This window comes from Gordionus sp. m RMFG-2023, chromosome 3 (genome assembly GCF_954871325.1).
Source record: "Gordionus sp. m RMFG-2023 chromosome 3, tfGorSpeb1-WG-v2, whole genome shotgun sequence".
Taxonomy (NCBI): Eukaryota; Metazoa; Nematomorpha; class Gordioida; order Chordodea; family Parachordodidae; genus Gordionus; species Gordionus sp. m RMFG-2023.
This window is the reverse complement of record NC_088777.1, coordinates 53,525,873-53,538,410: the sequence shown is the minus strand read 5'-3', so window position 1 is coordinate 53,538,410 and position 12,538 is coordinate 53,525,873.

Here is a 12,538-nt window from a genome sequence, read left to right as displayed (position 1 = left end):
TCAAATTAAATATGAATATTCAATTAATAAATTGAAATTTTATTTAATTAATAGAAATTGTTAAAATTTTAATGATTCAAACATATTTTAAGCTATATAGCAATTACTTTACACTCCTTTGAAAGTGATTAAAATTTTAATCAGGTTTTATCTGAAGAAAATAAAATAATGATGAATGGCGTTAAACGTTACTGCTATTTTTATGTGTTTCATTAAAATATTAGATAGCGTTGTAAATTTATGTTAATATGCAAATAATTTTCTCCTTTCGAGTAGCGTCTGTGGCTTGTTCAGATTGTGATATTTAGTAGATCGGAATCAACCAGTGTTGATATATATTAAAAATATATGGATTATTGCATTTAATAAATTTTGTTTTTGCTTATAAGTGGGCTAATGTCATACTATAACATTAGATTTAAGCTTTTATATAAATTAAGATTATAATTTTTTATTGTTAAATAAATAAAATAATGATATTAATTCAAGAAATTTATTTAGTTTTAAAAATTTTAAATGCCAAAACTTATCTTCATCAATAGGCGCAGCCAGTGTTTGGATAGAGAGGAGAGGGGGGGGCTCATAGATTTATTAAGTATACTTAATATCACACTATTGCAGGCCATTAATTATGTTACATTTTTCAAATTCTAAATTATAGTCATTATTTTAAAAAATTATTAACTTTTGCTTATTATTCTTTCAAATTAATGTATTATATTGTATAAATTTTAAAGGGAGAAGGGGATAGGGACATGTAGGGGAAAATTTTTATTAACTGAAAATAATATTTACGAGTACAGGTAAATTTCCGCATGGGGAATTTCCATTTGCTTCCTTTTCTTAACTATGCCTATATATTTATGTTTTAATTTTAAGTTTTTATTCTTACAATCTAAAAGTTTCAATGTTAAATTAAAATAATATGCATTCAAAAAATATAACAGTGGGTAAAGCTGCATGTGGACCCGAATATTAGGCTTAAAAGTAAGCTTGGCAAATTTTTATAAAATTTGAACAGATACAGTTAAAGTTTATAAAAAAATTTGGGCCAGGCTTAGGGCAAGAATTAAAATGAAATTGTTAAATTTAATGAATATAAAATTTTAAATATCTTCTCATTTTTATTAAAAGAAAACTATTAATGAAATATTCCCTAGATTTGGAACAAGGTAATTACAATTCTTATTTAACTATTTTGCCATTTACAAATTATAAATAAAGGAATTTCTTTAAAAAATAAAATATAATTAATTTCATGGATATAATATTTATTTGAATTGGAAAAAAAATATATATGAATAATATCAATAAAATATTTCCTTTTTTTGGATTTAATTAAAATTTTCTGATTTTATTAAAAACGGTTGTCTTTAAGGCGTGCTAGTTTCTCTAAAGATAAGGTCCCTTATGCTATTATTAATGATAACTTACTTTAACATTGCTAAATTTTTGCCATCATTACTTATTTATAAAGCGTGCCGAATAAAATCCGGTTAGAATTAAATTGCGAATTACAATATGCATATTTTCTTGAAGATTAAGTTATATCATTTTTTTTAAAAAAACTCGAAGATAAGGTTAAATAAATAATTCCAGGCAAAACATATGCTTAGCAGTTTTGTATGCGCATAAAGATAATCATAGCTTTAAAAAAATTGAACAATTAATCATCAATTATAAAGGATAATATTTTATTTTTATTTTTTATAAAATTAAAAATTGTGATAATCACAATTCATGTTACACAAACCTCAGATCTCTCGACTATTCTAAAAAAAATTTAAACATGTTTGTATAGAGATATATATATTTTATTATTCAATTTTTCGGAAATTTGAGCCTGTAAAAGTTACCTCTAACCTTATAACTCAAAATTTTAAATATCATATAAAATTTTTAAAAAAATTTAAGGATTGAGGTTGAAGGCCGCATTCATAGTGGGATCCGATACGATTTAACAGCTGATCGATTTTTAAAATTTGTTTATGAGATCATTTTTAAAAAAAATAAATAATATTAATAAAAAATTCATTTTATTAAAATTTATATAATATTGATAAAATATTATTGTTTAAAAATTAACATTATAATATAGAGAATATAATAAAATATGTCATATATCAGTTTAAGTTAAAAAAGAAAGATTTACAAATATATATTTTTATAAAAAGAAAAAAACATTTAAAAAAAATAATAATAATATCAAATGGTGAGGTCGGGCCATGATGTTTTAAATATTTGATAATTAGATCTAATTATAAATACGGCGATTTTCTGCTTAAGTTTATAAAATGGAGAAAGGTATGATGTTTTTATTTTTAATTTTTGGAAGGTAATTATTTGGATATTATTTTAAAGAGATCAAATGCCGCTTGTCCAAAAGAGCAGGTTGATGTAGCTGCTATGGGAACAATAGTGTTGTTAAACGGCTCGTTTTGAGCCGATTTTTAAAAACGGCTAACTCAATACTTCATCCAGAAATATATTTCGCAAGCCTGAAGATTTTGCTCATAGAAGGAACGAAGGTCTATACATATATTATCGAAATCTCGAGGTTTAGGCAATATTTTTCTGGCCAAAATATTGAGTTAGTCGTTTTTAAAAATCTCAAAACGAGCCGTTTAACAACACTAGGGAACAAAGTGGTTGTCACACATTAGGTGTGGGTATTTTATATTTTTTAGAGATTCGGCTCTGTTAAGGGGATCATGAGAATTAATCAATGCAGGTAAAATCCCACATTAAAGGCTATTGTTTTGCCTTCAGGGCGTTTTTTATCTAAAAAAGATATCGGTTGTGTTTCAATTCCGTATTATTGTAATATATTTATTGAAGGATTTAAGGGAGACTAACTAAAAGCTCCAAGGCAAATTACCGAGCTCATTATATCTAAAAATAAAAATGAAACTTTTAATAATTTGTATGAATTATAAGAAAAAGACTATTATAATTAATTAATTTAACAATAATTCTTATGACTTTATTCACGAGAGATTTCAACAATTTACGCTAAAAACTTTGAATCCATGTGTGGTGGAGGTGAAGTATCCGTTACCCAGGATAGAGGAGATATTGCCCAGTTTAAAGGGGAGCAGATATTTTTCGAAAGTGGATTTTTCGAACACGTATGTGCAATTACGGGTGAAAAAGGAGAGGCAGAGGTTGTTGACTATAACAAAACGGGCCTATTTGCTTTCAGAAGTTGCCGTTTGGGTTGAGCGTATCGGCACCTATATTTCAACGGACGATGGCGGCAGGTTTTCGGGGATTGGAGGGAGTGTTTTATTATACCATGATGTTTTAATAACAGGGGTTACTCTAGAGCAGAACAATCGAAGGTTTTAGGTGGATGAGTATTTGCAGCGTGTTATTGGAGTGGTGGTGTCTTTTCAGCGTGTATGCAAAAGTGGGAATCCACTGGGAGTCCGAAATTTTTTTTTAGTAATGAAATAAATTAAAAGGATTTTAAGTTCACGTTACTCATAGAAGAAGACTATGGAAGAATAGTAATTATTGAAATATGTTCGAACAAGCGATGGTCAAAGGTGTCAACTTACAACAATAACAGAAGAATTCCTATGGGTGATCAAAGGGATTGTGGTCTCAAGGATTGGTTAAAGGGGGGAAGTGTCATAATTGGGAGACTTTGATTTGTAAAATTTGATTTTTGGTAAAGTCAGTATGTATCGCGTTTGATGAATCATTTTTATTTTTATAATTTTATGTTTTAGTTTAATCGTGTTAACATTTTATTTTTTAGATTTATAAAAGTTAATTATTGTAAAGTCATTGTGATGGGATAATTTATAATTTCTAAATATGTATTTTTATCTTATAATTATTTGAGGCATGATTAGATGCATTACAATTGTAAAAGAAGATATTTTTAGATTGTTAAATTTCAATTATTTATTTGTGATGATTATTGCTTGTAAATTATCAATTCATTTTATTTGTGTTTACTATTTTGTATTTTTTTTATACACAGTTAATTTTTTTTTCGTTTTAAAAATTTATAATAATTTTTATTGGTTAAATAAAGAAAATTTGTAGTAAATTAATAGTCGCAAAATGGACAACGTGATAAAGTTCATGATATGATAATATATTCAAACAACTTAAATATTCAAATGTGTCTAAATATTAAATTTATAATTGTCGAAAACGATATTCAAAACGAAATAATTATTTAACAACATGATTCTTGTTTCAAATATTCAAATTACAGCATAATTATAAAAATTGAATAAAACACACAAATATAACAGGTTCTAAAATACAGGGAAAATTGGCTTTATTTAAAGGAGAAGCTATTATTGTATTTATTTTATCATGTCGGCTCATTTTTGATATAGATTTACAGTGGAGAGCGTGTTTCCCATACGCGTCTGCCTATTGATTGCATTTAATGCAAATATATTGGTTTAGGAAAGGTACGCCCAAGCGTAAATTGATTGCATAACGAAAAGCGTCGTTATCTATTAGCTGGTTATTTAAAATACTGGGAAATGAATCTACCATTCATGGCCAGAGTTGTTGAAATTAAGAGATCTTAGGAGGGATTTACGTTGGTGATCATCGCTCAAGTTGAGGTAAGCTAAAGAATGAGATACCAATCCTTGATCCCAATCTTTTTGTTTCGTTGAATCTGGTGGGGCTGTGTTTGCTAAGACATGAATATTCCAACTGATAAATTATCTTTATCGATGGTAATAATTTGCGAGGCAATATTTTTTTTACTGATAAGGTTGCGTGATAATAACCAAAGAAATTTTGGTTTTAATAAAGAAAAAAAATCGATTCTCACAAACCGATTTAAAAATCGATCAGCTGTTAAATCGTGTCGGATTGGATCCCACTATGCAACGGAAAGTGCGGTAGCGTCACTAGCTTTTTATATAATCTCAGGGGACTCAAAGATTAATTTTAAATTTATGATGTAAAATTATAACAAAAAAAATGATGAAGCTTATCAAAATATATATTTTTTTAAACATTAACTTCTTTATTTTTGTTTATTTTTATATTTATTTATTTTTACACTCTCCCGCCTTCTGAACAGTTTTCATTAGTGATCTGCATCGGGCAAAGTTTTTACTGACCCGGCCCGAACTCGAAATTTTTTTAAAATAAATTTATCGGCCTGGCTCGGCCCAAATTGATTTAAAATATAAAAATTAATTTTTTTTTTAAAAAAAAAAAATAAATTATAATTGCTCAAAATAGAAAGATATATGTCATATGGAGTCTAGTTTCTAAAAAATAAAATCATATATTTTTATTTTTACATAAAAAAAAATATTCAAAATAAAATTGATAAATTTAGAAATATTTTTAAAAAAAAATTTCCAAGGCCCGACACGGTCAGAATTTTTTAAGAAAATAATTAGGCCCGACCCAGCCCGAACCCGGTTTTAAAAAAAAAATTAAACCCGGCCCGACACGGGTCTCCTTTTTCGGATCTCCATTTTACATTGTTCCCCAAACAATTAACCGACATAATAATTTTTCTAAATTTTAGAATATATATCTATTTTTATTCCTTTCTAATTATATGTCTACGATTGGGAGATCATAAAGGCCGCATTCATAGTGGATCCAATCCGACACTATTTAACAGCTGGTCGATTTTTAAAATCGGTTTATAATGAGAGACAATTTTTCTTTATTAAAACCAATATTTCTTAGGTTATTATCATGTATAGAATTAAGGATAAAATTAATGTTATTCTTAAAAAAAAATGGTCTCATAAACATATTTTAAAAATCGATCAGCTGTTAAATCGCGTCGGATCGGGTCCACTGTGAATGCGGCCTAAATCTCTATTATGCAATCAGTTTTGCAAATTATGTTTTCCCTATTTTTAGATTAAATCAAATAATCAAAAAACTTTTGTTTTATCCAATATTTAGAAAATAATTTGAGTTATTTATGAGAAATTTAATAAAAAATCATCTGACGAATGAACAGTTTTTCCTTCTACAATTCATGATTTAGAAGAGAAAAAGGCTCAATTTGCTTCTAAGCTATAAGAAATATATACTGTTGTATAAAACTAAAAAAAGAATTATATTAAACTATATATAAAAAAATTTTTTTTTAAATTTATTAAATTTGATTATGGTTTATAAAATTAGACTATGAGCTTCTTAGATTGGTATTATATAGTGTTGTTAAACGGATAGTTTTGAGCTGATTTTAAAAAATGGCGAACTCAATATTTTAGCCAGTGAAAATAGTGCCTAAGTCTCGATATTTCGATAAAATATGTTTAGACCTTTGTTCCTTCTAGGAACAAAATCTTTAGGTTTACGTAATATTTTTTTCTGGGTGAAATATTGAGTTAAGCCGTTTAACACAATTGGTTTAAATTATTATTAATCAAGAATAGATACAAAAAAAAATACCTTTTGAAATATGAATAAAATTGTGAATAAAATTTTAACAAACGTAAATTTAGGATAATTTTGAAATAAGAAAACGAAAATGGTATATTAAAAAATAAATAATGGTCATTATTATCCGTCGTAATAGTAAAATTTTAGAATCCCTAATTAGTTAGCATCTTTTGAAGATCTAAGAAGAAAAAAACTGACGTTTTTCTACCTACTTAACAAAGAGTTTTTTTATATAAGATTTAAATATAATATTCAATAAGTTATGTAAATATGAACCATAAACTCATAAACTTCGCATAATTTTCTCATAATTATTAACCTTATATACCTATTCATAAAATTAAGATTTTATATGTTTTGGGTATTAGCAAAAATAATATCAAGAAAAATAAATTTATATCTTTTCTGATTCCTGCATTTTTCGAGATAAGAATTTTCGAATAGTATTAACATGATATTTCTCTCTCATTTATGAATTCTTTTTTTAGGTCCCGTGCCTTTTCCGTCTCCAAATACTTTTGACACTAACAAGTTCTTCCAAAAATGACCCATTTGAATACCCTTTTCTTTGATATAGTCCACCCTCCCAACTTTCCCTTTCAAAATTAACCATTTTTTATAAGGTAATAATGTTCTCGAGATATTTTCCTTATCATGACATTTATGTTGTTGATGATCATCGTTAAAGGTTTTTCGATTTTTTTTTGACTTTTCCTTGCCCTGCTTCGATTTGGCCAGAAGTGGTTTTGTCTCCTTGATTTCTTGAAGCTCGTCAAAAGCCGGTATTAATTTCTCCTCTTCTTTGATAATATCTGTTACGTTCAATGTCGTAATACCTATAACCTTATCTTTCATACTGATTTGGATCTTAATGATCAAATTTTCTGGCTTTTCTTGGTAAACTCTATACTTGAAATCTTCCGAGAAGAATTTTAGTATATTGTAGTGATGCAAGGAATGGTCAATTAGATTAGTTAGGGATTCAAGGGAGGTGGACGGTATGAGGCTGGTCCTTACAATATCGGATATTAGAATATCTGGATCCTCTGATATCGAATTTTTCGCTTTTGGATCCTCCTTTTTAGATTTTCTGTCTTTAGAAATTTGTTCTTTCTCCAAATTTCTGGAACCTTGAATAATTTCTTCTTGCAAAGTTAAAAAATCGTAAATATCATTGATAGGAATAAATTTCACGAGATGAAGCTTTTGGCATAGCAAAACCTTTCCAGACGACTTATTTAAGCACATAACTTCTGCAAAAATATCGCTTATTTTTGTGTGTCGTTTCCACGGTATCTGAATATTTCTCCCTATAATTAATTTTAATGTGATAACTCTAGTTTCTTCTAGATATCCTGCTCGAACGTAAACTTCTCCCGCTAATTTATCTCTCTCTTGAAATTCAATAAGGTTCGTCTTAAACTTTAAGGGTGTGTCACCCAAATAATCTATCTCTTCGCCCACAATATCTTTTGACTTCGTTGTAATAGGCAAAGATGGCACAAGGCATAAAGTATTTGCATAAAATGCTCCTATCGGGTCGTCGGCACTTAACATATCGTGATCGAATATTTTGAATTCGATCAAATTATTAACGAATACGTGAACGGGTAACGGAGAAAACTTGAACCTCTTAAAATATATCGGACATTGCGTTTGATTGCTAACGTCTGATTGGAAATAGAAATGGATCTTTTGAGCTTCCGGCCATAGACCCAGCTTAAAATAGGGATCGCAGCTCCCCATAATGTCCATTTTTGGTAATGCGTTTATGCTGATCAACCGAAACACTATGACCTCTTTTATTTCGAAATTCGCAGAGATTTTTTGTTTACGTTTAGAGGATAATTCCGACAATCTTTTAGACGAATATATTTTGTTTGCGAAATGATTTTTGACAGACTCTATCGGTATTTTCTTGTGCAATAATTTGTCAATAGCCTTAGGAACCCGAATTTTTTTCCCCCTTACACTGAAGGATCTTTCTACTCGTTTAGTTTCTTTGTATAATTCGTAGGTAACTGATGGAGGCGTAACGGGATAACTTGTAACCCTGAAGTGTTCCCATAAATATACGCTCAATATAATATTGATAACCGTGACTAACACGTAGACGACTATTTTGTATAGAATGTATGCCACATCCAATGGATTCAAATTTCCCGACTTACTGAAGCGCCATTTATTTATCCAGCTTCCCTTCTTTCTCTTATGCTTTCCGCGCGAATATTTTTCTATTACGGGGTTCGATATTTGAATATTTATCATTTTATCGTCTAGGACAGATTTTTTATCGGGAGTCAAAATTATCGTGATCAGGTTATCTTTGGATGGCCATGTTATGATCGATTTTAAGGATGATGTCGTTGTAATTGGGATTGTACTAACCATGGTACCTTTTATGAAAACAAAAAATAATTTTTGTCATTATATTTAAATCATATCAGAGGTATTAAAAAAAATATATATCATCATTGAAAGTCATTTAGAAGAAAAATGTAAAAGTCATTTGACTGCAACTGAACTCCAATGCAAGTGCACTTTTAATTGTAGGCTTAGACAAGGTTTTGTTAGAGGAGTGGGAACCCTCCATAGATTTTACTGAAGGATTTAGGTTCAATTATTGTATGTAGTGTTGCTGAACAGCTCGTCTTGAGCCGCTTTTGGAAAACTGTTAACTCTATATTTAAGCCAGGACAGTTGCGTAGCTACTGGGGTGGTTTTCGGGTTTGGACCCCTCCCAGAGCATAAATTATTTTTTTTTAGTTCAAAAGACTTAAAAGTGACATTATATCAAATAAATACCATTAATATTTATATTTTTCTGGTTTTGGATGTTTGTGGAATGATATTATATTACTATTGAAATTATTGTGCATAGTATTATTATAAAGTCATTGAGAATAATCTACTAAATTATAATAACATATTATTGATGCATTTAAAAAATATATTTATTATATATTATCGAAGATATGGTTATGAAAAGGTCCGCAGGCCCGTTAAAGACGATCCTTTTATATATATGGACCCCCTCTAAGGAAAATTCCTAGCTACGCCACTGAGCCAGGAAAAAAAATTGATTAAGCCTCCAGATTTCGCTAATGTGCCAAAGACTTTTGTACCTTCTAATGAGCAATATCTTCAGGCTTGCCTAATATTTTTCTGGGGAAAATACTGAGTTATCCGTTTTTTAAAAAAATCTGCTCAAAATGAGACGTTTAACAACACTAATTGAAGGCGTTTGGCAATGTTATATTTTTTAAAAAATAATTATATTTCAATCTTATTTATATTTTGGGGGTTGGGGAGGTTTATGGTGATAATTTTTTAAAACTTAAAATATTTACTAGAATTTAAAAGTTTCCCAAAAGGGGGGATTCCCTCTCCCATCTCCCCAGCCCCTCTCGGGAGTACGCCTATGCTCAAATGAATCATTAGTATAGGTTTGTATTTATAACACAGATTGAATAAAATACTTGTATTGGAATTGTGGTGTAAGTTCCGAAGATGGTTAAAGGGGAAAAAATCCCATATTGGTTTGGATAAATTATTACGAACGATTTGCATAATCATTAAAATATGACATATCTTCCATTTTAAAAGTGTTGAATACATTTATATTTAAAATCGATTTCTAAAAAAAGTATCAACAATTCGCGCAATGTCATTAAGAACTAACGTGTTCTTATGATTGCAATAGTAATTTATTGATTGTTATTAACAAAACGAGAATTGTTTATTTCTCAAAATATAAAATGTAATTATCTTGAATATAACAGATAAATGATGCACTATCAAATCCATCTAGATTTTACCTTATGATGCACACAAGTTGAAGTTTTCAAACGCTGCGTTGCAAGCGCAAATAATGCATTTCAAAATGATATCATGCAAATTGGTCATCATTGATTAGCTTTAGAAACTATTTCAAATGCTTGTTGGAATGCGACCTATTCTTTAATAACTATGTATTCTTATCAAGAAAGCCCTACAAAACCTTGTTACCCAAATAAAGAATAATCATAAGGTAAGACACATTAGAAATCTTTTCTTAATTATTTAAACCATTTCGTTTTTTTCTAACCTTTTTAAGGATTTGAATCGACGATACCAATAAAAAATGTTTACCTTAATCAAATAAGGGATTACTTTTTTTAAAAAAATTAAAAAGTACGACAAAAGGCATGCTCAATTTACATGCATTATAAAAGTCCAAATTAATGATAAAACAACTAAGGTTATATTCTAATGCAGTGTTACTTACCATCTAAAGACATTTTAATATATAAGTCTCCTATAAACGTATGGTTAAATTAAAATACGTTATTGCTCAATGTTCTTTCTATATTTTTTGTTTGGATATTTTAGTGGTGTAATATTTTTTTTGGTAAAGTAATATATATGCAAAAATAATTTCTACTTTGTTCGGTAGTTCACGAGTTATAATAGTTTTTTAGAGCTTGCTGATCTGCATATACCTTGTCATCCGTGTCACTTTATTTTCCCATTTGTCTTTAACATGGATATAATTAAGCATAAATACTTTTTATAATTAGATATTATATTATACATCATCAATTTTTTTGTTTTTTTTATATTACCTTGACATCTAAAAATAATTTGTCACTTTTGTAACCCTCATGGCAAAAAGCTGTCGTAAAATTTTAATATAGCAAGAAAATTGTATACTAACAGATTAAGTCATGTTAAATAATAATAATATTTATTTTCAAAATGATTAATAGATTTAAAGAAAAAAACTATTTTTTAAGTCATTAATTATTTATTAAATTAATACAATCATTGGGTGTAATATTTATATAAGATAATCTATAATAAGACAGAATTTTCATTTCATTTCATATCATTTTAATTTATTTTATTTTATTTTATTATCATAAATTATATTTTATTTTATTATAAATTACATTTTTTTTATTAACTCCTTAAACCATAAACAATTTTTCTTTTTATATCTTTTTTGTAACAATAAAAAAATAACCAATTATGTGGAATACAAATTGATATTTAAAAAAATGTAACGTTAAAATGATATAAAAAATGTTTATATAAGATTTTAACCGAAAGGTATAATCTCTATTATTTAACATTGGGTATGATTGGAAAATTTAATCTCTAGTATGTGACTTCTCTTTTGTTAATTCATTAATTTTAAAAAAATAATTTGAATATTTTTTTGGTCCACCAAAGAAATTAGAGTATAAATATTTGTTTATTAAATTAATTTATTTTATGATATCCAACCCTCAACGCCGCGACGATTGTTGCCGCGCTGAGTTAACGCAGCGCTGAATTGAAACTGCGTCGTATTGTCGCCACGCTAAATTTACGTCGAGACAATTTTCAGCGTAATGAGTCAAATTTTCTACACCGAATTGATGTGATACCTTTAGGAACGTTTGGGAAAATATTTTGTTTTTGTAGGTAGAGTTTCCCTGCTATATTTCGTTTCAGATTTGTTATTTATCGTTAACTCTATTCCTTGATTATCATTTGCTAATGTAACTTATGACCCGTATTTGAATCTTTCATAGATTTTGGCACATTTTCATATTTCTTTTCCTTGCTTTGTATTTTTGAGTACTTTTTGTCGGTCTTAATTTTGATCTTGCTTGTGATTGTTAATTCATAACGGGCTTATTCTTAAATTTTGATATCAATCTTAATATTTGATGTTCTGCTAAAAGTATTTTCTTCTAAATTTACCTGGAAATGTTTTGTGATGTCTTTAATTGAAGAAGCCATATGAGGTCTAATATAGAAATCTTTTTGCTATCCTCAACAATTGTCTCCAGAATTTGGGTATTACCCATAGCTCACGTTGCTTTGAGGTATTCCTATGATTTTGATCTTTGCTTTGCACCATCCCCTCACAACTTTATATCTGTTTTTTATTACTTTAATCCAGCTTATGATGGTATGAATCATGATTAGATAGAGAATCCATTGCCTTTGTAGACCTGCATAATCAGTGTATATAGTTAATTTTCACTGTAACACTATAGGCAATTGTAATCGTCGACGCCTTATTGCATATTGTGTAAGTGTTTAATCAAATAGTTATATTTCTCTAAAGCTTTTACATTGTCATCATCTGTAATTTCTTCAATAT